The following is a 27,656-nucleotide window of genomic DNA, read 5'->3' on the forward strand; positions in this document are numbered from 1 at the left end:
CTGCTCTGAGGCAGAACAAATTCTTGTCCTAGTCAGACCTTTGGTGCTATTCCTAAGAGTAATTCTGAGATGCTTGATAAATATGTAATAATACAAAAAAGAAAATAGAGAAATGGTTTGAAATAAATGTTGCATAATCAGAACACCAGTCTCAAACACACATAAACAAGATCACACGTATCTGAAGCACTACAAAAACACAACAGTAAGCAAAAGAAAGTATAAGTAAGGAAGAATCATATTGATTACCAAAACATTTAGAAAATAAATTGATTAAACCTAAAACAAGCCTACAGAACTCGTGAAGAATCCACTGGCACTGCTAATGTAGTACAATCCTGGAGCATACAGTCTAGTGTTTAGACTATGTCTTCACTCTGTGGAATGTGAAACCAAGGCTCATCTTCTCCATCACAATTCTGTTTTGCTCTTTGTTGTGCAGGGCAGTTATCATAAGACAAGCCTTCTGAAAAAGCTAATCCAAATTGGGTTTGCTGGGCCCACATTCACACACACCTACACAGGGTCTTTTTTTATCACCAAACATAAGAGTCTCCATGAATTGAAAGGAAAATCAGACTACCCTGAGGAAACTCCATCCAGACATAGGGAGAATGCACAAACTATACACAGGCAGCAGAGCTGTGGGATGTGGGATATGAACAAAAAATACTTGATATATGTGGCAGCAGAGCTACTACTGCCTCATTGTACTAACCCAAATATAAAATAGTAATAGGAAATACAACTCTCTGGAATATTCACAAACATATCTACACACATATTAGGAAATTAATAAAAATAAATGACCATTCATTCATTTTCCAAACCCGTTTACAGCGACAGTGACACATGTGGTATTGCAAGCTATTTGGCTAGTGTTGAGTTCAAGACTGGATTCAACCATAAATTAGGTACTTGTCCAAATGGAAATTACAGAAACATTGATTAAGTGAACAGAAAATATAAAATAAATGACTGTAAAGTCAGTTAGCAATAAGGCAGAGGGAAACAACACCCCTAGTTGGCAACATTCCTTTTGAAAATAAAGCATAAGACCAATACTCACAATCTCAATATGAAAAACAAAGAATAATTATTATATAAGTCCCCATGTCCAGAAAGTCTTTTTCAGAACTCTTTAATAAAAATGACACATACTGATGATTTCTCTATAATATCATCCACATAGAATGGGCTATGGAAGAATCTGAACATTCTGGAGCATTCATGTAAAGAATTTGAACCATGATAATATTATGTTCAGAAACAACAATTCACACTTTACAGCAACCCATGCATTAGTGGTGGAAATGTGTGTGCATGGGAAACAGCTTATGGGCTCTGGAGATAGTAATTACCCACCCAACCAGGGGATGACTCTGTGTTCTGTTGCCTTCACTCCTCTGGCCATTTTGAGTCAGTTCAGTTCTGAGCAATTCTGAATATATACATATGTATGTATGTATACTGAATGCAAAGTTGACTGACTAACCACTCACTCACTCAAGAAAAACACTATTTCCTGTTTAGCTAAAAATCTGAAACTTGGCAGGATGGTATATCTATGGTAGTAGGTATCCACTAAGAAAGGACATTTTGATATATCAATATTTAGGGGTAAAACCTCCCACAATAGAAAAACTAAGTATGGCAAAATTTCAAAAATGATTGAAATTTGGTGATGTAGGAAAAAAATGGCCAACATGCATTGCTTTAATTGTTAATAGTGCTTTAAGTTCTTTGACGACCAACAGACAGCATGTAAAGTACAGAACGGTACAGAAACTGCACTCATTAAAGTAGTAAATGACTTGCAGGTAAATGCAGACAGAGGCCATTTATCTGTTCTCATCCTCTTAAATCCGAGTGCCACATTTGATACCATTGATTACAATATTCTTAGTAATTGCCTTAGTCAGTGGGTGGGCCTCTCTGGCAGTGTCTTAAATTGGTTTGAATCCTACCTGGCAGGTAGAAAATTCTTTGTTAGTTGTGGTAATTATACTTCAAAGACACATGATATTCTATATGGTGTTCCACAAGGCTCTATCCTGGGTCCGCTGCTGTTTTCGATTTACATGCTTCCGTTAGGTCAGATTATCTCGGGGCATAACGTGAGCTACTACAGCTATGCTGATGACACACAACTGTATTTATCAATAGCACCTGACGACCCCAACTCTCTTGATTCACTGATACAATGTCTTACTTGTGTTTCTGAATGGATGAGTAGTATTTTTCTCAAACTAAATAAAGAGAAAACAGAAATTTTACTGATAGGCAATAATGGATATAATGAGGTTATTAGAAATAAACTTGATGCATTAGGATTAAAAGTCAAGACGGAGGTAAAGAATTTAGGGGTAACTATTGACTCTGACCTGAATTTTAAATCACATATTAGTCAGATTACTAGGACAGCATTTTTTCACTTAAGAAATATAGCAAAAGTTAGACCTCTTTTAACATTGCAAAATGCTGAAAAATTAGTTCACGCTTTTGTTTTCAGTCGGGTAGATTACTGTAACGCAATCCTCTCAGGACTACCAAAAAAAGACATCAATCGATTGCAACGAGTGCAGAATGCAGCTGCTGGAATCTTAACTAGGAAAAGAAAATCTGTGCACATTTCCCCAGTTTTGATGTCAGAGATTTGAAGAGAGATCTTTTGAAGAGAGACACTTTCACATTCCATGAGACAGACACGTCACATCATACTTACTACCTTTGCAAGCAAGTCCCGTGATACACATGCAGAGCAGGTTACAGATAATGGAAGTAGAAAAATTTGAAAGCCTCAAAAAATGAGTGAAAAGATCACGTTAGCACAAACAAATGGAAAATATTACTTGGTGAAATAACGTAACAGCGAAAAAAAGATTGCATAGTGTTTGAGGACAAAAGGACAGGTGCTGTACAGGCTTTTAAACGTTTGAAGCGCCATCCAAAATACCCATCACGCGGAACGAAAGCAGCAGCAAGCCAGTAGCTGATCGAGCAAAGAGGAGGTAAAAAAACCAAAAACATTGTTTCCCAATGTGTTACAGTTTAAGAGGGGTTTCAGAGGAGTGACCACGTCACCTTGGTGAGATTCAGTCACACTCTTCACAACGGTGCATGGGGGGCATTGGGGGGGGAATTGGTATGCGAGTGAAGTTCAGATCACACGGCAAAACAGCAGTAGCAAGCAAACAGCTGATCGAGCAAGCAACCGTTTAAGTGTGGTTTTTGGAGGAGCGGACGCGTCACCTTGGGGTGCGTTCAGCCCCCCTTTTCACAACGGTGCAAAGCACAGGTGGGGAAGGGAAGGGCGAAGCCCCCTAGTATATGTGTATATATATATATATATATATATATATATATATATATATATATATACAGTATATATATATTTATTTGTATATATGACACTCAACAACAAAAACACACGGAGCTTGTGCCATATGTTGTTCTCTACAACAAAAAATGTGAGAAATTAAAACAAGAAACAAGGCAACATTGACTAGTTTAATGATTAACATCATTTGGAAGACAATTCTGCATTTACATTTTCAAGTTGGAACACAGACAACATGCTGAGGGATTTTCTGTGAAATGCAATACATTAGTGACCCCAGGAGGACACCCATGGGTGATTAGGTGCTTGCTAAACTTAATGTGAGTTCACTGTTATAGTTCTACTAGTCACAAATCTTCTTAATAGATTTATTTCTTCTTATTCAGATTTTATTTTTTTCTCCAGCCATCTGGAGTTTTTTTTTTTCTGTCCCCCCTGGCCATCGGACCTTACTCTTTTTCTATGTTAACTAATGTTGTCTTATTTTAATTTCTTACTTTGTCTTTTATTTTTCTTTTCTTCACTATGTAAAGCACTTTGAGCTACTTTTTGAATGAAAATGTGCTATATAAATAAATGTTGTTGTTAACAGTACCACAATTTAAATCCCCACTTTGTTCACCTTGCAAATTATTAAGGAACAGTTTGACAAGGGATCCAATTCATAGCTTCATTGAGCATTGGACATTTTCATGTTAAGAGCAGAGTAATCATGGCATTCTTGCATCATTATACACCACTGATCTAGTAAAATGAATGAAAATGAATGCAGATGTTTGACATATACTACTTTTCTTTCTGTATTACGCACAACTTTTTCTAATCTAATCTTCAGAAACAGTGACATGTTTACATTTGGCTGGATTAAATATCTGCCCCATAGGACTCAATTTGTTTTAACCAGGCTTAGTGTACAATAATCTAATGAAAGAAGAGGGCTTACAGTTAAAAAGCACATGTTCCTTTTATATATGACTTAATTAGTTGGCACTGTTTACTTACAGTATATCCATTGCTGTTTGGTCCAGCATTTCCTTTCTAACCATCCATTTCTTAATGCTATTTAGAGCCACAAAGGCAAGAGCAAGCAACCCTTAAAGGATCTGAGTCACTTGTAATTAACTTTACGAAACCTAACACTAACAAGTTTGGGATGTGGCAGAAAATAAACAATTTTGAAATGGGGAGAGCATACATACTGACAGTGATCTGACCATAATTCAAATCAAGTCCACTAGTGCTCTACGTATTGCAGAAGGGCTAACCGCCACTCCACAATGCAGACTTTTGATTTTCTTTTTAAAAATTGCAACTATTAAAATTAGTAAAATTAAAATAATCTATTAACATCTTCCTGCCTTTAAAGTATTAAAAATGCGGAATAACGAGTAATTGAATACATTCGTTACAATGTACATGCATACCGTTTTCTTAACACACGCTATCGACTACGCGTAATTAATAAACATAACACGTGAAAGTTGAGTTAGACTGCACATAAAGCAATGTGGTTAGGATGTCTTGCCTTCCCGCCATGCTAAGCTCCTTTCTAATTGGTTTTAGAGTCTGTCAATCACCTGTCGGGACTTGTGGGTTGAACGTAGTTACGTTTTCATTGTTTTTTTTTACTTTTCTATTTCCACCACTAACGTTGGATGAAGAGCGATCAATCAAAATTATACTTGAAGCCTATTGGCTGCCATGAGGAGGACTTGATCGAGGCCGTCGACAGACGAGATGGGGCAGAGGATGTGTGATGATATACGTTTATATTAACATATATATGCTTCTCAAGTATCATTTGTCATATGTATCTGCCTTCTTGTGTTTGCAACGAAAAAGCGGACTAACTTCCTGAAAATATCAATGAAAATACCCCGAAACCCAATCTCCTCTACATAGAAGCTGTGACTGTGTTACAAACAGGTAAGGAAAGATCTTTTAACGGTTTTTTTGGAAATTTCTTCATTTAGTTATTACAGTACTGGGTACTTATGGAGTCAGTTATTTACTTTAATAGAAGAATGCAAAAAATGGAGCTTTAGATTCAGTCCCAAAAATAGGAACTGAGGAATTCTTTTAAATTCACGCGCAGCCAAAGCTAGGCACTCGTCATTGAAGTGCGCGCTGCCCGCGCGCTGGAATTGTGGGAACTGTAGTGTTAGTCATTTAAGGCCTGGAGAGTAATTGTAATTATAATATTATGTTGTGCACCATATGTTTTCATGGCTGAACAAAGACGTCATCTGATTCGATTATTGACAATATAGTTTTAATCTGCTTTCTCGTAAATCTGAACTAGGTATTATTTATTCTAACCAAAACACAACAAAACTACAGTTCCCAGTGTGGAATAGTTCGTGTAGATGCTGCTTTCATTGTTTGATTAGAGCGGTGCTTCCATATCGAAAGTTTTGCACAGGCTTCTTTTATGTCTTTAAGGCGTTTAAAAGTGCACCATATTGTTTCCACATTTTCAAGCATGCCATTGTTAATGGGGTTTTAAAATATTACGTTAAAGCGAGTACAACACTCAACCCAATTTATGTATTCATATCTGGAGTTTGGAACATTTTTTTTGATCTGCCGGCATCCATTAGCTGTTCCATGCTGCATTTCATATATGAGGTATCAGATAAGCCTTTACACGGCAAGAGGGACTGCAAGATTCACAGATATGTGTTGTCATTATTTTACATTAAATGGAGAAATGTGGACCTTTATGTTGCAAGTAACGTTAATATACTGCACCTTGTAGTTTTTTGGTTTTCTGAATCAAGTATGTTGATATAATACAATATATCGAGTGTCGCTGTTCAAATTCGTGTTTTGTTGCATTAAAATATTGTAACACTTGCCAGCTTTGCGCAGTATATGCGGTTTCTCTGACAGATGTGTTATTTAGAGAATTTAAACAATCACTGCGTAAATGGCTTTTGAGAAACTGAGTAATGGATTTGACAGCCTGTAGTGCCCTAGTGAGGTCGGGTAAAAAAACGATCATTTAGTAGTTACAGTTGAGTGCTAAAATTAGATGGCCTTACAGGCTGTTGGGGAATGTCTGAATGATCGAAAACTACACATTTTGATACATCATGTACAATTTTCATTTATGTGGAATGGTGTAATAAATTCCATAGTTAGGCCAAGCTTCATCATAGTCTAGTGTGTCCACATGATATATTTTTAGCTGTTTTTAATGACAGTTTTCTGGAGTACAAGAGATAAACTACCTTTTTTTTTTCTTTCAAATGTTTCAACTCCCTTTTTTTTTTCTTTCAAATGTTTCAGTCTGGATTTTATAGCAGATAACAGTAAATTGCGTAGCCCTCTGGTATTAAATGTAAAGTGACAGAATATGCAGATGGCTAAATATATTTATTAAGGCAAAATTTCTAGAAACCATGCATTTTAGCTTTTGATAGCACATAACTTAATACCGCAAAATATCTGACAAAGCTATCAAACTAGTGTAGTTCATCAACGTTTGTATTCATTTGACATTTATGAAGTAATTTTGAACTATGGGATTATTGTTTTTTTGTTTGTTTTTTAAAAATTGTGACAAGCCTTCATTTTCCCCAAATACTTGTTTTTTTTAAGTGATACTGTATTTATTAATTGTACAGTTTTAAATGCGCCAGCATGGTGCTGTAGTCATGGTGTCTGTTTCAAGGATCCAACATTTTTATGTGATACTGTATTTATTAATTGTACAGTTTTAAATGCGCCAGCATGGTGCTGTAGTGATGGTGTCTGTTTCAAGGATCCAACATTGTTGTCTTGTAGAGTTGGCATTTTCTATGTATGACCACTCCTTCACATTACACAGTTTACATCTCACATTCATCAAATACTTGCAAATTAGGTTAAATAATGGGTATGAGTATGGGTATACACACTGGCATCCTTTCCAAGATCATTTCTTGCCCTTTGCCAAGTTTTGTGAGTTTAAGCTGCAGCCCTATGTGACCATGAATTTGAGTTTTACAAATGCATGTTTAATTTTACATGAGTGCATGCCATAGTTGTGAGAAAGGGGACATTTTGTAAGTATTGTAGCTAAATGTAGTGAGTGATTTCTTGCATCTTCACTTCCTCTTTGATTATTTCAGTTTGTAAATTCCACTTGTAGATGCAGGTCATTTCAGAGTTTGTTGTGGCAGAAACACGCTGCTCAAAGAAGGCACTTGGAGACCTCAGGATGTGCGGGCAGAATCAAGCTTTATTGCATGATGTACACACGGTCGCAATTCAAATCAAATGAGCAATTAGCAAATTCCGCGAGCTTACATTTATTACAATTCTTATCACTTATGCAGAATACTCTCCTCCTCCTAGTTCTTCCCATCATTACATAATGTGTATCACTTGACAGAAACTTTCCAGCATTACTCCTTACCCTGTGCAGGTGTCTGAGACCTGTTTTTTATCAATCAATTCCCACCAAAATGTTGATTTCAGGAGGACTCGCACGTAAGATACAAGGCCATTCAAATGAATAGTTTCTTGTTGCACAAACATCCTGGATCTCAAGACAGTGACACTGTTTCTTATAGAGCACGCTTTTCTTAGCTTATCATCACTTCATGTTAATGTCCATGCAGCCAGCCAGACAGGTAGGCAGAGGCCTATCTGCTGCAAATGAAAGTAAGTGGCCTGTTTGGCTTTAACTCATGGTTAAAATCTCAGTAGCTGCATTTCTTAAAAACAGTGGCCTGTTTAGCTCTGTCACAGTACACAGTGTCCTTAACTGAAGTTTTAAACTTAGCAGGAAGATATTGGTGCTTTGCAGATGCAAGGAGAAAAATAATAAAATACAGTCTTTTTTGTGATTTAACCCTTACTATACTAGCATGCACTAAAACACAATGCTTAATTTCATATATGCTCTTTTTGAATACATATTTTAACAAATAATAATGTAATTATATCCCTGACCTTCGGCTTATGAAATATTGGTGGATTCCAGCTTTTATTTATTTATAAGAGAAGGTCTGTGATACGATTTGCATATTTGTAGCTGGAGATCCACATGAAAGACGTCCAATGAAAGACGCTATCTGTTCCGTCTTTTCACTTCAAACGGATACTCAAAAACATTAATTAATCGAAGCTTACACAGAAGACACCAAAAAATTCAGCAAACAATAGACTTGAACCAGAACCCCCACCCCACCTGGTACTCACTTCCTTATCACCACAAGGTGTCTGAAGGTGTAGCACGCATCCTGGCCAAGTCAGGTGTCAGAATAGCACACAAACAATCAACACACGGTCCTCTTTAATGCTAAAAACAAGAAATCGACAGCAGAAACATGAAACGCAGTTTATAGCATTCCATGCAGGTCTTGCCCAGTGGTATACATATGACAAACATCAAAAAGAATTGCAACACGAATACATGAACAACGCAACGCCATCAGAAGAAAAGACGCACGATCACTGATATATATGCATACTAATTCAACAGAATAAGATTTAAGGCCAGTACTAAAAGTGCCAGAGAGCTGGCCGAATCTTGGCTGTCAAATGAGAACGCCATTAACAGACATTTGGACATAAATCCAGAATATGCAAACTTAACAAGAACATGTTCATAATAAGTAAAATCTTTACAACCAATAACCCCCCCCCCCCGATCACACTGACTTAGCTCCCCCAACCTCGCTGACAACACCCCCCTCCACTATGTAATTTTTGCTATATATTGCCTTCGATTCTTGTAAGTCTAAGCATTATCCTCTGATGAAGGCCCCTGGTAGGGGCTGAAAGCTCAGAAATAAAAACTACTTTATGATACGTGATTCATTTTCTCCCTTTGTGGATCTCCGGCTGCAAATATCTATATATATAAAATCCCTATGTGCGTCCAGGTGTCCGTGTGTGGGTGTCTTCTGATGAAGTGCGCATGCGTGGGGCATGGTGCGATGCACGATATTACTGTCAGAAAGTTAGAGGCGTTTTATGGAAATACAAACCAGTATTACTGCGAGAGGAAATTAAAAGTACACAATACAGTGACGCATATTACAGCCACATACAAGCCAGTATTACTGTCAGAGGAGATTAAAGGCATATTACCGACGCGCACGCCTGTATTACCGCCAGAGAAAATTAAAGGTATATTACGGACGTACAAGCCAGCGGACGTACAAGACGGTATCCTTCAATAAGGGCGCACAAAAAGGCGAGCCTCAAAAGGGCGACCTCAATTGGTCGCAGCGTATAAAGGCGCGCGTAAATAAAGATCTACACCTTTGTTGCTCTTTACATATTCCAGAGCCATTTGAACTAAATTATCTACGAACGCCTTTATTCGCCGCGCTCAATTTAGGTCGCCCTTTTGAAGCTCGCCTTTTTGTGCGCGCCCTTATTGAATAGAGCCGTACAAGACAGTATTACTGTCACAGAAATTAAAGACACACAATACACGGCGGCAGCCCACGAAGAACGGTCAGCTCAGCAAGTAAACATCAACAAAAGAAAGGCTGAAAGAAAGAAAACTACGACCAACAAAAAGAATGAGGTCAAAGTCCCTTGCCATTTAATATAGACTGTTCCTACTAATGTTTATGCACAACTGTTCTAGCGCCCATTATTGTAACGGGCTAAATGACTAGTATAGTAATAAATGAGAAGTCACACTCATAAAGGTTTGGGGTTTTTAGCCCCAATAAATGAGAAGTCACACTCGTAAATGTTTGGGGTTTTTAGCCCCGTATACTGTAAACAAAAACGGTCAGTAGTTTTCATAAAACTCAAAAGACATTGAAGGGTAGGAAGACGGACAGTTTATAGGGAAGAACCGGAAATTAGAATGTGGGATTCTGGGAAAATCGTGGTGGTGGATGGGAGTCTGACGTCATCAATGGGGAGCAGAGGGAAGAAAGGAACCCGGAAATGGTGTAGCTGTTTCAGTCGTCTGGGCGGTCTTACGGCGGCGGTGTCTCGGTCTTTCTGAAGAAACAAAGAAAGAGAGGTTAGTATGCTACCGTTATCCCCTGGCAGGATTAGTTGTGGTGCAAATCGGGTCCTTAAGCTGCTCCCCAAACGCTCATGTGTCACAATACATATATACATACAGTGGAACCTCGGTTTGCGAGCATAATTCGTTCTGGAAACGTGCGCGCAGTCCAAAGCACTTGTATATCAAAGTGAATTTCCCTATAAGAAATAATGGAAACTCCGATGATTCGTTCCACAACCCGAATCTATTCATATAAAAATGATAAATACAAAATATAAAGTAAAAATACTGTACAGAGAACAAATTAACCTGCACTTTACCTTTGAAAAGAATCATGGCTGGTGTGAGTGCGATTCTAAACTCTTGTGGGATTCAACCCAACGGGACGACATGCGGAAGAGCGTCCCAAAGCAATCGCAGTCTCCCAGCGCTGTAGCAGTTCGCCGTAAAAGCGAATCTGAAAAGATCACGTACATGCTATAAGCGCTTGCCGTCGATGGGTGATACAAGGAACAAGGAACATTATAAATGCGCAAGGCATAGTACTACTTGGCCACGACCCTTCCTGACTGCTGTGTCTGTGTATAGGAGAGTGGCAGATCCTGCTACAATAAATAACAGCGCTGTTGCTGTTTCAAGCTGAATAAAGCTGGTGTTGCTAAAGTACTGAGACTCAGCTTCGTGTTTTGGGGTGCAAGACGGGGACTCGCACATCACGCACGCACGCACGCACACATACACACACACAGTCACAATGCTATAGTAAACAGTATACGCTCGTATAGATTTTGACTATATGAATGAGGCACGCTGACTCAGACTGAGAATAGGAGACGATTGCCCACAATCCCGCAGCGTGCGAGAGAGGAAGCATCAGCTCAGTTGTGATCACATGACGCTCAGCAGACAAAGCGTATACATACTACTCGTATTGCAAGACTTCGCTCGTTTATCAAGTCAAAATTTATTAAAAATTTTAGCTCATCTTGCAAAACACTTGTAAACCAAGTTACTCGCAAACCGAGGTTCCACTGTATATATATATATATATATTTATATATATATATATATATATATATATATACATACATACAGTGCATCCGGAAAGTATTCACAGCGCATCACTTTTTCCACATTTTGTTATGTTACAGCCTTATTCCAAAATGGATTAAATTCATTTTTTCACACAACACCCCATAATGACAACGTGAAAAAAGTTTACTTGAGATTTTTGCAGATTTATTAAAAATAAAAAAAATTGAGAAAGCACATGTACATAAGTATTTACAGCCTTTGCCATGAAGCTCAAAATTGAGCTCCGGTGCATCCTGTTTCCCCTGATCATCCTTGAGATGTTTCTGCAGCTTAATTGGAGTCCACCTGTGGTAAATTCAGTCGATTGGACATGATTTGGAAAGGCACACACCTGTCTATATAAGGTCCCACAGTTGACAGTTCATGTCAGAGCACAAACCAAGCATGAAGTCAAAGGAATTGTCTGTAGACCGCTGAGACAGGATTGTCTCGCGGCACAAATCTGGGGAAGGTTACAGAAAAATTTCTGCTGCTTTGAAGGTCCCAATGAGCACAGTGGCCTCCATCATCCGTAAGTGGAAGAAGTTCAAAGCCACCAGGACTCTTCCTAGAGCTGGCCGGCCATCTAAACTGAGCGATCGGGAGAGAAGGGCCTTAGTCAGGGAGGTGACCAAGAACCCGATGGTCACTCTGTCAGAGCTCCAGACATCATATTCAAAAAGACTTGAGGCTGTAATTGCTGTCAAAGGTGCATTGACAAAGTACTGAGCAAAGGCTGTGAATACTTATGTACATGTGATTTCTCAGTTATTTTTATTTTTAATAAATTTGCAAGAACCTCAAGTAAACTTTTTTAACATTGTCATTATAGGGTGTTGTATGTGGAATTCTGAGGAAAAAAATGAATTTAATCCATTTTGGAATAAGGCTGTAACATAGCAAAATGTGGAAAAAGTGATGCGCTGTGAATACTTTCCAGATGCACTATATATGTAGGTGTGTATGTATATATGTGAATATGTATATATATATGTATATGTGTATATATGTGTATATATCCATATTACTAACTGAGAATGCTAAACCGGATGGACGCAGGGACATCCGGCCGTGGCCACAAAAGACGTACTGCGCAGGCGCCCCACAACCCCCCCCTCCCCCCCCTAAGCAACGGAAACCGGCCGGATGGAATGCAACGTAAACGCACGAAGCCATTGCACACGAAACGGGACACACACAAAGAAGATGATGGAGACCCACGACACCCAAAGCCCCCCTCCAGTAACTGAAATAAGAAATGAGGCCACGTGCCCCTAGGACACCAAAAACAAAGGACTCACACGCAGGCACACATAGCACACGAAATGGTTCGCACACAAAAAGGACGATTCAGTCCCACGACACACAAACACCCCCTCCACTAACAGAAATAAAAACTCAGGCAACAAGCCCCCAGCACACAAAAAAAAACAAGCCGCGAGCGCCACACAAAGCCCATTGGACACGAAACGGGACAGACTACGGACATAGCACGCGAAACGTACACAAAAAGGACGATTCAGACCCACGACCACACTAACGATTGCGCCAGTTAGCTGACAGCGCGTTCAATAATAAGTCCACTTTTCATGAAAATTCATTGGGATTAATGAATGTCATTTGCAATCATTGTCATTCACTTAACTTCCCTGAAGAAACAAATGGCAATACAAGTAATGAATTTACACGTTGTCAAAAAAGTCAAATTACACTGCCTCCTTTACATTCATATCCTGCATATCTACAGAAGCTTCTAACTAACGAAGTACCTGAAAGTAAAAACTTTATGAACTGCATTACATCCTATAATAGTTCATTTGATTTTGCATCTACCGGAGTAAATATCAGGTCACCAAAAGGCAATGACCCATACTGCTTTCGCGTATGTGGACAAATATTACATCGCATTGGAACAGTGCACCCTGAAACAAATCAAGAACGCAAATATGCACAAATCACGTCGGCACCTACAAAGCGCTTCTGAAACCGCGGAAGAAAAAATGTCTCGGCTCCAAAAACACATGTCACTCCTTATTCCAAATACCGGTCCCAATCACAGAAACATCGGTATCCACTATGACAATGCACAGTAACAATACACGTGACATCCGTCTTGCCACACTATTAATTATAGATGAATGTACAATGGCATCCAGTCACTTACTGAACACCATTGATAAACTTCTACAAACGTTGATGAATAATAATATTCCCTTTGCGGGAAAGGTACTTTTATTAGGAGGAGATTTTAGACAGTGCTTAACTATTACTCCACTTACAATGCGCTCAGCTATTGTTCAGTCCACCTTAAAATACGCGGACAATTGGCATTGCGTTGATGAATAATAATATTCCCTTTGGAGGAAAGGTACTTTTATTAGGAGTAGATTTTACACAGTGCTTACCTATTGCTCCTCATGCCATGCGCTCAGCTATTATTCAGTCCACCTTAAAATACGCGACGACGTCATATAAACAACACGAGACCGAACTACAATACATATACAGGCGCGAGACCTGATTGGTGATAATACGAAGAAACGAACAGTCCGCATATTAACAGTGAGTTCGATCCTACTTATTACTTATCCATATTCCTAACGATAAAGCTCAAACAAGTCATCAATTCACGATCACGGATACAAAACTAGACGGCTCGAGTAACGGGACCACAAACACGAACCCGCATCAAAAAAAAAAATTCACCTCGGCGCGCTTCTAAAACCGCGGAACAAAAAATGTTATGCGAACAATTGGCATTGCTTTCTAAAGATACACTTGGTACAAAACATGCGATTTCCAGATCCCGAATATAACAATTGGTTATTACAACTACAACATTGTACACTCACCAATACAGATGGACTTCACCCAGATATTATTACAATTCCTCAACCCTTCATCTGCGACGACTTACTTACGGAGATATTTGGAACAGCGGTCTCATTAGACCAAATGCCCCTTTTAACACAACGAAGTATATTATGTCCAAAAAATATTACTGTTGATCACATTAATAACCAGGTCATTTCATTACTTCCTGGAGAGTCACACCTCTTTCTAAGCTCTGACAAAGTTGACTCTGATGACAACAATGACCATCTTAATTTCCCTTTAGCATATTTGAACACTATTAACCCAGCCGGATTACCACAACACAGTCTTAGCCTTAAAAACGGAACAATACTCATGCTATTAAGAAACCTTAACACTAAACACGGTTTATGCAATGGTACACATTTAGTCGTCTACACCATAACGCACAATGTTATTCAAGCAACAGTTCTTACAGGATCACATGCTAACAATACTGTTCTAATTCCTAAAATTGACCTTACAAGTTCTGACCTGGAATTACCTTTTACACTTAAACGGAAACAATTCCCCATTAAACCTGCCTTTGCCATGACCATCAACAAATCACAAGGGCAAACCATGAACAAGGTTGGCATCTACCTATCTGAGCCCGTTTTTGGACATGGACAACTTTATGTGGCCTTCTCACAAGTTCGACGTTCATCTGACGTTAAAGTTAAGGTCATAAATGCTCCATGCCAAGGAAAACTCATTCAAGGACAAGACACCATCTTTACTACTAATGTTGTTTACAAAGAAATTTTCCAATAAACCTTTACACTGTGCCAAACACTTTATTGTTTGCTTCCTATCTGCGTCATCTACACCTTCACACTATGCTATATCTCATTCATACATCACTCTCTTTGTAATTTCCCAACACCAGGGGTTGGCGAGCGAAGCGAGCAGGGGGCGGAGCCCCCTAGTATGTATATATAATGTGTATGTGTGTGTGTGTGTGTATATATATATATATATATATATATATATATATATATCTATACTAATAAAAGGCAAAGCCCTCACTGACTCACTCACTCATCACTAATTCTCCAACTTCCCGTGTAGGTGGAAGGCTGAAATTTGGCAGGGTCATTCCTTTCAGCTTACTTACAAAAGTTAGGCAGGTTTCATTTCGAAATTGTACACGTAATGGTCATAACTGGAACCTCTTTTTTGTCCATATACTGTAATGGAGTGCAGGTTGATGGCCGTGGGAGGCGGAGTCACGTATCGCATCATCACGCCTCCTATGTAATCATGTGAACTGAAAACAAGGAACAGCCACAAAGAGCGCTGAAGAAAGCATTCATTACACAATTGAGAAACAGCGGAGAAGCTGAGTAAAGACAGCTTCACAAAAAAACAGATCCTTAACAAATTGTTATTGGTATATTTTCACTCAGTTTAAAAAGGTTTTCTTTTCTTCTTAATAAAAATTTAAAAGCAGAACTTCGCCGCTGCAAAGCGCGCCTGACTTTATTGAAAAGAAACTAAACTTGCAGCGCCACTATTCAATGACACTTGCCTAACGCCTGACTTTATTGAAAAGAAACTAAACTTGCAGTGCCGCTATTCAATGACACTTGCCTATCACCTGACTTTACTGAAAAGAAACTAAACTTGCAGTGCCGCTATTCAGTGACACTTGCCTAACGCCTGACTTTATTGAAAAGAAACCAATCTTGCAGCGACGCTATTCAATGACGCCCTGCTATTCAATGACACTTGCCTAACGCCTGACTTTATTGAAAATAAACTAAACTTGCAGTGCCGCTATTCAATGACACTTGACTAATGCCTGACTTTATTGAAAAGAAACTAAACTTGCAGTGCCGCTATTCAATGACACTTGTCTAACGCATGACTTTATTGAAAAGAAACTATATATGTATGTCTATATACAGTGGTGTGAAAAACTATTTGCCCCCTTCCTGATTTCTTATTCTTTTGCATGTTTGTCACGGCGGCACGGTGGCGCAGTGGGTAGCGCTGCTGCCTCGCAGTTGGGAGATCTGGGGACCTGGGTTTGATTCCCGGGTCCTCCCTGCGTGGAGTTTGCATGTTCTCCCCGTGTCTGCGTGGGTTTCCTCCGGGCGCTCCGGTTTCCTCCCACAGTCCAAAGACATGCAGGTTAGGTGGATTGGCGATTCTAAATTGGCCCTAGTGTGTGCTTGGTGTGTGGGTGTGTTTGTGTGTGTCCTGCGGTGGGTTGGCACCCTGCCCGGGATTGTTTCCTGCCTTGTGCCCTGTGTTGGCTGGGATTGGCTCCAGCAGACCCCCGTGACCCTGTGTTCGGATTCAGCGGGTTGGACAATGGATGGATGGATGGATGTTTGTCACACAAAATGTTTCTGATCATCAAACACATTTAACCATTAGTCAAATATAACACAAGTAAACACAAAATGCAGTTTGTAAATGGTGGTTTTTATTATTTAGGGAGAAAAAAAAATCCAAACCTACATGGCCCTGTGTGAAAAAGTAATTGCCCCCCTGAACCTAATAACTGGTTGGGCCACCCTTAGCAGCAATAACTGCAATCAAGCGTTTGCGATAACTTGCAATGAGTCTTTTACAGCGCTCTGGAGGAATTTTGGCCCACTCATCTTTGCAAAATTGTTGTAATTCAGCTTTATTTGAGGGTTTTCTAGCATGAACCGCCTTTTTAAGGTCATGCCATAGCATCTCAATTGGATTCAGGTCAGGACTTTGACTAGGCCACTCCAAAGTCTTCATTTTGTTTTTCTTCAGCCATTCAGAGGTGGATTTGCTGGTGTGTTTTGGGTCATTGTCCTGTTGCAGCACCCAAGATCGCTTCAGCTTGAGTTGACGAACAGATGGCCGGACATTCTCCTTCAGGATTTTTTGGTAGAGAGTAGAATTCATGGTTCCATCTATCACAGCAAGCCTTCCAGGTCCTGAAGCAGCAAAACAACCCCAGACCATCACACTACCACCACCATATTTTACTGTTGGTATGATGTTCTTTTTCTGAAATGCTGTGTTCCTTTTACACCAGATGTAACGGGACATTTGCCTTCCAAAAAGTTCAACTTTTGTCTCATCAGTCCACAAGGTATTTTCCCAAAAGTCTTGGCAATCATTGAGATGTTTCTTAGCAAAATTGAGACGAGCCCTAATGTTCTTTTTGCTTAACAGTGGTTTGCATCTTGGACATCTGCCATGCAGGCCGTTTTTGCCCAGTCTCTTTCTTATGGTGGAGTCCTGAACACTGACCTTAATTGAGGCAAGTGAGGCCTGCACTTCTTTAGATGTTGTCCTGGGGTCTTTTGTGACCTCTCGGATGAGTCGTCTCTGCGCTCTTGGGGTAATTTTGATCGGCCGGCCACTCCTGGGAAGGTTCACCACTGTTCCATGTTTTTGCCATTTGTGGATAATGGCTCTCACTGTGGTTCGCTGGATAACCTTTACCAGACTGATAGATCTCAATTACTTCTGTTCTCATTTGTTCCTGAATTTCTTTGGATCTTGGCATGATGTCTAGCTTTTGAGGTGCTTTTGGTCTACTTCTCTGTGTCAGGCAGCTCCTATTTAAGTGATTTCTTGATTGAAACAGGTGTGGCAGTAATCAGGCCTGGGGGTGGCTACGGAAATTGAACTCAGGTGTGATACACCACAGTTAGGTTATTTTTTAACAAGGGGGCAATTACTTTTTCACACAGGGCCATGTAGGTTTGGATTTTTTTTCTCCCTAAATAATAAAAACCATCATTTAAAAACTGCATTTTGTGTTTACTTGTGTTATATTTGACTAATGGTTAAATGTGTTTGATGATCAGAAACATTTTGTGTGACAAACATGCAAAAGAATAAGAAATCAGGAAGGGGGCAAATAGTTTTTCACACCACTGTGTGTGTGTATATATATATATATATATATATATATATATATATATATATAATGTATATGTATATGTACAATGGGTACGGAAAGTATTCAGACCCCCTTCAATTTTTCACTCTTTGTTATATTGCAGCCATTTGCTAAAATCATTTAAATTAATTTTTTTCCTCATTAATGTACACACAGCACCCCATATTGACAGACAAAAAAAAGAATTTTTGAAATTGTTGCAGATTTATTAAAAAAGAAAAAGTGAAATATCACATGGTCCTAAGTATTCAGACCCTTTGCTCAGTATTTAGTAGAAGCACCCTTTTGAGCTAATACAGCCATGAGTCTTCTTGGGAAAGATGCAACAAGTTTTTCACACGTGGATTTGGGGATCCTTTGCCATTCGTCCTTGCAGATCCTCTCCAGTTCTGTCAGGTTGGATGGTAAACGTTGGTGGACAGCCATTTTTAGGTCTCTCCAGAGATGCTCAATTGGGTTTCAGTCAGGGCTCTGGCTGGGCCATTCAAGAACAGTCAGAGTTGTTGTGAAGCCACTCCTTCGTTATTTTAGCTGTGTGCTTAGGGTCATTGTCTTGTTGGAAGGTAAACCTTCGGCCCAGTGTGAGGTCCTTAGCACTCTGGAGAAGGTTTTTGTCCAGGATATCCCTGTACTTGGCCGCATTCATCTTTCCCTCGATTGCAACCAGTCGTCCTGTCCCTGCAGCTGAAAAACACCCCCACAGCACGATGCTGCCACCGCCATGCTTCACTGTGGGGACTGTATTGGACAAGTGATGAGCAGTGCCTGGTTGTCATATGTAGATATGTGTATATATATATATATATATATATATATTTATTCACGGTATTCGTAGTCTGTGTCACAATCTGATTGTATGGGTGGTTACCTACCAGGTAACGCTTGTGGTTGGCCAGCAATCTGCTAACATCCGCCACGGTGCCCTCAGTTTGTGAGGAGCAGATCATAGAATGGTTGAAATAGTTTACTGCCAAATAAATGCAAAGAGTACGCGACACGTGTTTCGCCCTCATTCTGGGCTCATCAGGCATACACACTCCACTGCACTCCCTCTCGGAAATCGAACCTCGGACGTCAGCGCAAACTGAGGGCACCGTGGCGGATGTTAGCAGATTGCTAGCCAACCACAAGCGTTACCTGGTAGGTAACCACCCATACAATCAGATTGTGACACAGACTACGAATGCCGTGAATGTAATTACCCCGATCTATATGCTGTCAAATTAACAAACCACACGCCGTGGCACAACGTTAGGGGCATCGCCTCTGGCGCGGACGTCCGAGGTTCGATTCCCGAGAGGGAATATATATATGTATGTATGTATGTATGTATATGTAGATATTTGTATATGTAGATATGTATATACAAGGGGGCTCTGCCACCTGCTCGCTTCGCTCGCCTACCCCCGGCGTTTTGAACCCGTGCCCGCTGGTCAGCCGTAGTTTCAGACGCGCGTTGTAGGAGTTTGCGTTGTTTTGAACCTGTGTTTGCCCTGCTTCTGCGGTTTGAGACACGCGTTGTAGGCGTATATCCGTCAGTTGAGCTCGTTCGGTTTGAACCCGTGCCTGTTTTGCCTCCACAGTTTCAGACGGTGGATAGGAAGTAAAGAACGCATTGTATGGTAAATCAGAAAGATTTATTGGAATATCTCTTTATATACAATATTTGTAGTAAAGATGGTTTGTTGTCCTTGAATGATTTTTCGTTGGTATTGGAGTATTTATAACTTTAACTTTAATGTCAGATGAATGCCAAACTCATGAGAAGGCTACATAAAGTTGTCTATGTCCAAATATGCGCTCAGAGAGGTATATGCCAACTTTGTCCATGGTCTGTGCTTGGGATTTGTTGATTGTCATGGCAAATGCAGGTTTACTGGGAAATTGCCGTCGCCCAAGTGTAAATGGCAATTCAAGGGCAGAACTTGTAAGATCAATTGTAGGAATTAAAACAGTATTGTCAGTATGTGATCCTGTAAGTATTTTTGCTTCAATAACATTGTTTGTCATGGTGTTGATGACTAAACGTGCACCGTTGCATAAACCCTGTTTAGTATTAAGGTTTCTTAATAGCATGACAATTGTTCCGATTTTAAGGTTAAGATTGTGTTGTGGCAATCCAGTAGGGTTAATAGTGTTCAGATATTGTAAAGGGAAATTAAGATGTTCAATGTCGTTTTCAGAATCAATTTTGTCAGTACTTAGAAAGAGGCGGCTTTCTCCAGAAAGTAATGCAATGACTTGGTTATTTATGTGATCAACATCAATATTCTTTGGACATAATATAGCCCGTCGCGTTAACAGTGGTATCTGGTCTATTGTTTTGGAGGCGTGAGCGCAACTCCATTAGTTCTATCTTGTTTAGCGTTAGTAATATGGATAATGGATTGCACGTACTGTTAATACGTAGCGTTTTCTGTGGTTGAATTGTTAAAAATGTATGACTGTAATGTGATGATTAACTTATACTGTATAGTCTTCACGTGTGAGGATGACGAACCTTTAATACGGAGTGTTCGTTTATTCTTATTACCCATCAGGTGTTGTGCCTGTGTCTTGTGTGGTTGCACTGTTAGTATTGTATCACTGTAATGTGATTCAAATATGTTGTGGAGTCCGTATTTGTGGAGTTTCTGTACTATATCGTGTTTTTGCTTGTGGGTTATTAGAGGTGCGTGGATTATGCATGTGTAGTGTGTTTGCGTACTGTCTGGCGCTTTTCGTACTCCAATTGATTTGTGACCCTTTCTGGACTCCGTACTCTGTCCCGTTTTACTTTGGGGTGGTGTATCATGTCGGGTTTGATTTGTGAACCTTTCTCGACTCCGTATTCTGTCCCGTTCTACTCTGGGGTGGGGCGGTGACTCCTGTTGTTTGTGTGATTGTATCACTGTAATGTGATTCAAATATGTTGTGGAGTCCGTATTTGTGGGGTTTCTGTACTATATCGTGTTTTTGGTTGTGGGTTATTAGAGGTGCGTGGATCATGCATGTGTAGTGTGTTTGCGTACTGTCTGGCGCTTTCCATATTTCAATTGATTTGTGACCCTTTCTGGACTCCGTAGTCTGTCCCGTTTTACTCTGGGGTGGCATATTATGTCGGATTTGATTTGTGAACCTTTCTCGACTCTGTATTCTGTCCTGTTTTACACTGGGGTTGGGCGCTGACTCCTGTTGTTTGTGTGGTTATGTCGTTCGTAGTCTCCATGGACTCCGTAGTGTGTGGGGGGGGGTTTGTGTGGCACACCAAGCAGCACATTATTCTTAACTTCACTCAGCAGTAGTGCCACGCACAATATGGCGGTGACGCCTGCGCCCTCACTATGCATTAGTGCCACTCACAATATGGCGGCAACGCCTGCGCCTTCCGTATTACAGTAATCCCTCGCTAAATCGTGCTTCGCCTTTCGCGGCTTCACTCCATCGCGGATTATATATGTAAGCATATTTAAATATATATCGCGGATTTTTTGCTGGTTTGCGGATTTCTGCGGACAATGGGTCTTTTAATTTCTGGTACATGCTTCCTCAGTTGGTTTGCCCAGTTGATTTCATACAAGAGACGCTATTGGCAGATGGCTGAGAAGCTACCCAGCTTACTTTTCTCTCTCTCTTGCGCTGACTTTCTCTGATCCTGACGTAGGGGGATTGAGCAGGGGGGCTATTTGCACACCTAGACGATACGGACGCTCGTCTAAAAATGCTGAAAGATTATCTTCACGTTGCTATCTTTTGTGCAGCTGCTTCCTGAAACGACATGCTGCACGGTGCTTCGCATACTTAAAAGCTCAAAGGGCACGTATTGATTTTTGATTGAAAAACAAACGCTGTCTCTCTCTATCTCTCTCTCTCTCTTTGTCTGCTCCTGACGGAGGGGGTTTGAGCTGCCGCCTTCAACAGCTTTGTGCCGTGGTGCTTCGCATACTTAAAAGCCAAACAGCCCTATTGATTTGTTTGCTTTTCTCTCTATCTCTGTGACAGTCACTGCTCCTGACACGCACTCCTTTGAAGAGGAAGATATGTTTGCATCCTGCGGTGGGTTGGCACCCTGCCCAGGATTGTTTCCTGCCTTGTGCCCTGTGTTGGCTGGGATTGGCTCCAGCAGGCCCCCGTGACCCTGTGTTCGGATTCAGCGGGTTGGAAAATGGATGGATGGATGGATATGTTTGCATTCTTTTAATTGTGAGACGGAACTGTCATCTCTGTCTTGTCATGGAGCACAGTTTAAACTTTTGAAAAATAGACAAATGTTTGTTTGCAGTGTTTGAATAACGTTCCTGTCTCTCTACAACCTCCTGTGTTTCTGCGCAAATCTGTGACCCAAGCATGACAATATAAAAATAACCATATAAACATATGGTTTCTACTTCGCGGATTTTCTTATTTCGATTCCTGAGAGGGAGTGCAGTGGAGTGTGTACGCCTGATGAGCCCAGAATGAGGGCGAAACACGTGTCGCGTACTCTTTGCATTTATTTGACAGTAAACTATTTCAACATATATATATATGTATATATATATATGTTGAAACTGCATGTATATATATATATATATATATATATATATATATATATATATATATATATATATATATATATATATATATATATATATATATATATATATATATATATATATATACACATATATACACACACATATATACACACACATATATACACACACATATTATATATATATATATATATATATATATATATATATATATATATATATATATACAGTGGTGTGAAAAACTATTTGCCCCCTTCCTGATTTCTTATTCTTTTGCATGTTTGTCACACAAAATGTTTCTGATCATCAAACACATTTAACCATTAGTCAAATATAACACAAGTAAACACAAAATGCAGTTTTTAAATGATGGTTTTTATTATTTAGGGAGAAAAAAAAATCCAAACCTACATGGCCCTGTGTGAAAAAGTAATTGCCCCCTTGTTAAAAAATAACCTAACTGTGGTGTATCAAACCTGAATTCAATTTCCGTAGCCACCCCCAGGCCTGATTACTGCCACACCTGTTTCAATCAAGAAATCACTTAAATAGGAGCTGCCTGACACAGAGAAGTAGACCAAAAGCACCTCAAAAGCTAGACATCATGCCAAGATCCAAAGAAATTCAGGAACAAATGAGAACAGAAGTAATTGAGATCTATCAGTCTGGTAAAGGTTATAAAGCCATTTCTAAAGCTTTGGGACTCCAGCGAACCACAGTGAGAGCCATTATCCACAAATGGCAAAAACATGGAACAGTGGTGAACCTTCCCAGGAGTGGCCGGCCGACCAAAATTACCCCAAGAGCGCAGAGACGACTCATCCGAGAGGTCACAAAAGACCCCAGGACAACGTCTAAAGAAGTGCAGGCCTCACTTGCCTCAATTAAGGTCAGTGTTCACGACTCCACCATAAGAAAGAGATTGGGCAAAAACGGCCTGCATGGCAGATTTCCAAGACGCAAACCACTGTTAAGCAAAAAGAACATTAGGGCTCGTCTCAATTTTGCTAAGAAACATCTCAATGATTGCCAAGACTTTTGGGAAAATACCTTGTGGACTGATGAGTCAAAAGTTGAACTTTTTGAAAGGCAAATGTCCCATTACATCTGGCGTAAAAGGAACACAGCATTTCAGAAAAAGAACATCATACCAACAGTAAAATATGGTGGTGGTAGTGTGATGGTCTGGGGTTGTTTTGCTGCTTCAGGACCTGGAAGGCTTGCTGTGATAGATGGAACCATGAATTCTACTGTCTACCAAAAAATCCTGAAGGAGAATGTCCGGGCCATCTGTTCGTCAACTCAAGCTGAAGCGATCTTGGGTGCTGCAACAGGACAATGACCCAAAACACACCAGCAAATCCACCTCTGAATGGCTGAAGAAAAACAAAATGAAGACTTTGGAGTGGCCTAGTCAAACTCCTGACCTGAATCCAATTGAGATGCTATGGCATGACCTTAAAAAGGCGGTTCATGCTAGAAAACCCTGAAATAAAGCTGAATTACAACAATTTTGCAAAGATGAGTGGGCCAAAATTCCTCCAGAGCGCTGTAAAAGACTCATTGCAAGTTATCGCAAACGCTTGATTGCAGTTATTGCTGCTAAGGGTGGCCCAACCAGTTATTAGGTTCAGGGGGCAATTACTTTTTCACACAGGGCCATGTAGGTTTGGATTTTTTTTTCTCCCTAAATAATAAAAACCACCATTTACAAACTGCATTTTGTGTTTACTTGTGTTATATTTGACTAATGGTTAAATGTGTTTGATGATCAGAAACATTTTGTGTGACAAACATGCAAAAGAATAAGAAATCAGGAAGGGGGCAAATAGTTTTTCACACCACTGTGTATATATATACACATACACACATATATTATATTATATATATATATATATATATATATATATATATATATATATATATATATATACACACACACATACATGCACTTTCAATAACATAGAAATCAACATAAACAACATTAACATCATTATCATATGAGAATATGAAGTAATATATAAGAAGCACATTTCATATAAATATAAATTATTAAACAGTAAAATCTTCTTCTGTAATTTGCTACCGTGGCTATTCGTTTGTCTGTCCAGGATTTTAAATCACCTGTAGCTCGCAAACCGTTTCACCTATTGACTTGAAATCTGGTACACATATAGTACGTCACATCTGCTATCCGCTTTATGGGTGATGATTGTATTACTCTTTTTATCTTTATTTTATTTTATTGTAGAATCAACTCCTATCTGCGCACACCAGGGCGGCCGTGGGCGGATGCGTATGGTGTATTAACTCCATGTTATTGTGCATTGCGCTGTCACTGGTATTTTGATAAAAGAATTTGAACAATATATAAGAAGCGTATAAATTATTAAACAGTAAAACATTAACATTTAAGAAGTAAAGTTACATTGAGTACTACTGCAGTGCCTTCGGGTATACCTCATTTTTTGTTTGCCCATTACATGCTTAAATGTATACATTTTTTGGTGTACCTACCCGAGAACACGCGACATATAACCGACCGTGGGAGAAGCATGGATTTTAAACATGCGTTGAGTTCATCTGCTGGTCTCCCTCGTGGAATAACTGGTAATGTTTGACTAATATCTACAGCGAGTAAAACGATCATTACAGTAATCCCTTCTCCATCGCGGGGGTTGCGTTCCAGAGCCACCCGCGAAATAAGAAAATCCGCGAAGTAGAAACCATATGTTTACAGTATTTTGCGCACTATAAGGCGCACTTAAAAGCCTTTAATTTTCTCAAAAATCCACGGTGCGCCTTTAAATTCGGTGTGCCTTATTCAAACACTGCAAACAAACATTTGTCTCTTTTTCAAAAGTTTAAACTGTGCTCCATGACAAGACAGAGATGACAGTTCTGTCTCACAATTAAAAGAATGCAAACATATCTTCCTCTTCAAAGGAGTGCGCGTCAGGAGCAGAGTCTGTCAGAAAGACAGAGGAAAGCAAACAAATCAATAGGGCTGTTTGGCTTTTAAGTATGCGAAGCACCGCCGGTACAAAGCTGTTGAAGGCGGCAGCTCACACCCCCTCCGTCAGGAGCAGGGAGAGAGAGAGAGAGAGAGAGCCAGAGAAAAACAAACAGTCAAAAATCAATACGTGCCCTTCGAGCTTTTAGGTATGCGAAGCACCGTGCAGCATGTCGTTTCAGGAAGCAGCTGCACAGAAGATAGCAACGTGAAGATAATCTTTCAGCATTTTTAGACGAGCGTCCGTATCGTCTAGGTGTGCGAACAGCCCCCTGCTCAATCCCCCTACGTCAGGATCAGAGAAAGTCAGCGCAAGAGAGAGAGAGAAAAGTACGTTGGGTAGCTTCTCAGCCATCTGCCAATAGTGTCCCTTGTATGAAATCAACTGGGCAAGCCAACTGAGGAAGCATGTACCAGAAATTAAAAGACCCATTGTCCTCAGAAATCCGCGAACCAGCAGAAAATCTGCGATATATATTTAAATATGCTTACATATAAAATCCGCGAAAGGCGAAGCGCGATATAGCGAGGGATCACTGTATCTTCTATTTTTTTTTTTTTTACGATCTCTGAGATCTTGCTTTTTTCGGATCAAGGCTTCATAAGCTCTTTTATGTTCCGTGTTGTACTTATCCCAAACCATCATCTTTGAATGTTGCAAGACTTTCACCTTGTATGTAGATCGGGGTAATTACATTCATTGCATTCCTAGTCTGAATCACAATCTGATTGTATGGGTGGTTACCTGGCAGGTAACGCTTATGTTTGGTCATGAAGTCGTCTAACATCCGCCACGTGCCCTCTTTTAATTGCGAGAAGTAGATATATATAGCCAAATTCTCGCGCTTTGTTGCGGCGAAGTACTGCTTTTAATTTTTTATTAAGAAGAAAAGAAAACCTTTTTAAACGGATCGAAAATATACCAGTAACAATTTGTTAAGGATCTGTTTTTTTGTGAAACTCGCTTTTCACAGCTGTCGCGCTACGGCGTGTGTTTCGTTTATTTGACAGTATGTAGATCGTGGTAATTACATTTATGGCATTCGTTTTCTGAATCACAGTCTGACTGTATGGGTGGTTATCTGCCAGGTTACGCTTGTGGTTTGTCAGCAAGTCGCCTTACGTTCGCCATGTGCCGTCTTTCAGTTGCGAGAAGCAGATCATAGAATGGTTGAAATTGTTTACTTTCAAATTATGCAAAGAATACGCGACACGTGTTTCACCCTAATCCTGTGCTGTTCGTGCGTACACACTTATTGCATCCCCTCTTGGGAATCGAATCTCGAACGTCAGCGCCAGAGGTGAAGCCCCTAACGTTGCGCTACGGCGTGTGTTTCTTTTATACCTCGTGTCTTCTCATTAAACTTTTATGTCGCGAATATGTTATTGCAATCCGCAGCGGGAGCGTTTCTATAAACTTAATTTAAACTTACGTTTTACATCGTGCTTTGTTTCCCTTATGAACATGCTTGTATGCTTCATTCGCTCCCTTCTCAATTGTTTAATGAATTTTTGTTCTTCGCTGTTTGCGGCTCTTCCTTCATTTCTCCCTACTGCGTTCACAATCTTTTCACATGATTACGTGGGAGGCGTGATGACGTGACACTCAACTCCGGCCTCCACGGCCATCGAGCTGCCGTCCATTACAGTATATTGTCAAAAAGGGGTTCCAGTTATGACCATTACGCGTTGAATTTCGAAATGAAACCTGCCTATCTTTTGTAAGTAAGCTGTAAGGAATCAGCCTGCCAAATTTCAGCCTTCCACCTACACGGGAAGTTGGAGAATTAGTGATGAGTGAGTCAGTCAGTCAGTGAGTCAGTGAGGGCTTTGCCTTTTATCTATACTAACTAGCAAAATACCCGCGCTTCGTAGCAGAGAAGTAGTGTGTTAAAGAGGTTATGTAAACATATATATACATAAACATATATACATATATATATATATATATATATATATATATATATATATATATATATATATATATATAT

General features: G+C 39.8%; 1 protein-coding gene across 1 annotated transcript in view; it reads left to right on the forward strand.

Annotated features, from left to right (window-relative positions):
* The first annotated feature begins 5,021 nt into the window (after positions 1-5,021).
* Positions 5,022-27,656, forward strand: part of setdb1a (SET domain bifurcated histone lysine methyltransferase 1a) — a 222,653-nt gene continuing 200,018 nt past the window's right edge. The window contains 1 exon segment of the mRNA XM_051922587.1: positions 5,022-5,266. The gene's annotated coding sequence lies outside the window, so the exon portion shown is untranslated.

The sequence above is a fragment of the Erpetoichthys calabaricus genome, chromosome 2 (genome assembly GCF_900747795.2).
Source record: "Erpetoichthys calabaricus chromosome 2, fErpCal1.3, whole genome shotgun sequence".
NCBI lineage: Eukaryota > Metazoa > Chordata > Cladistia > Polypteriformes > Polypteridae > Erpetoichthys > Erpetoichthys calabaricus.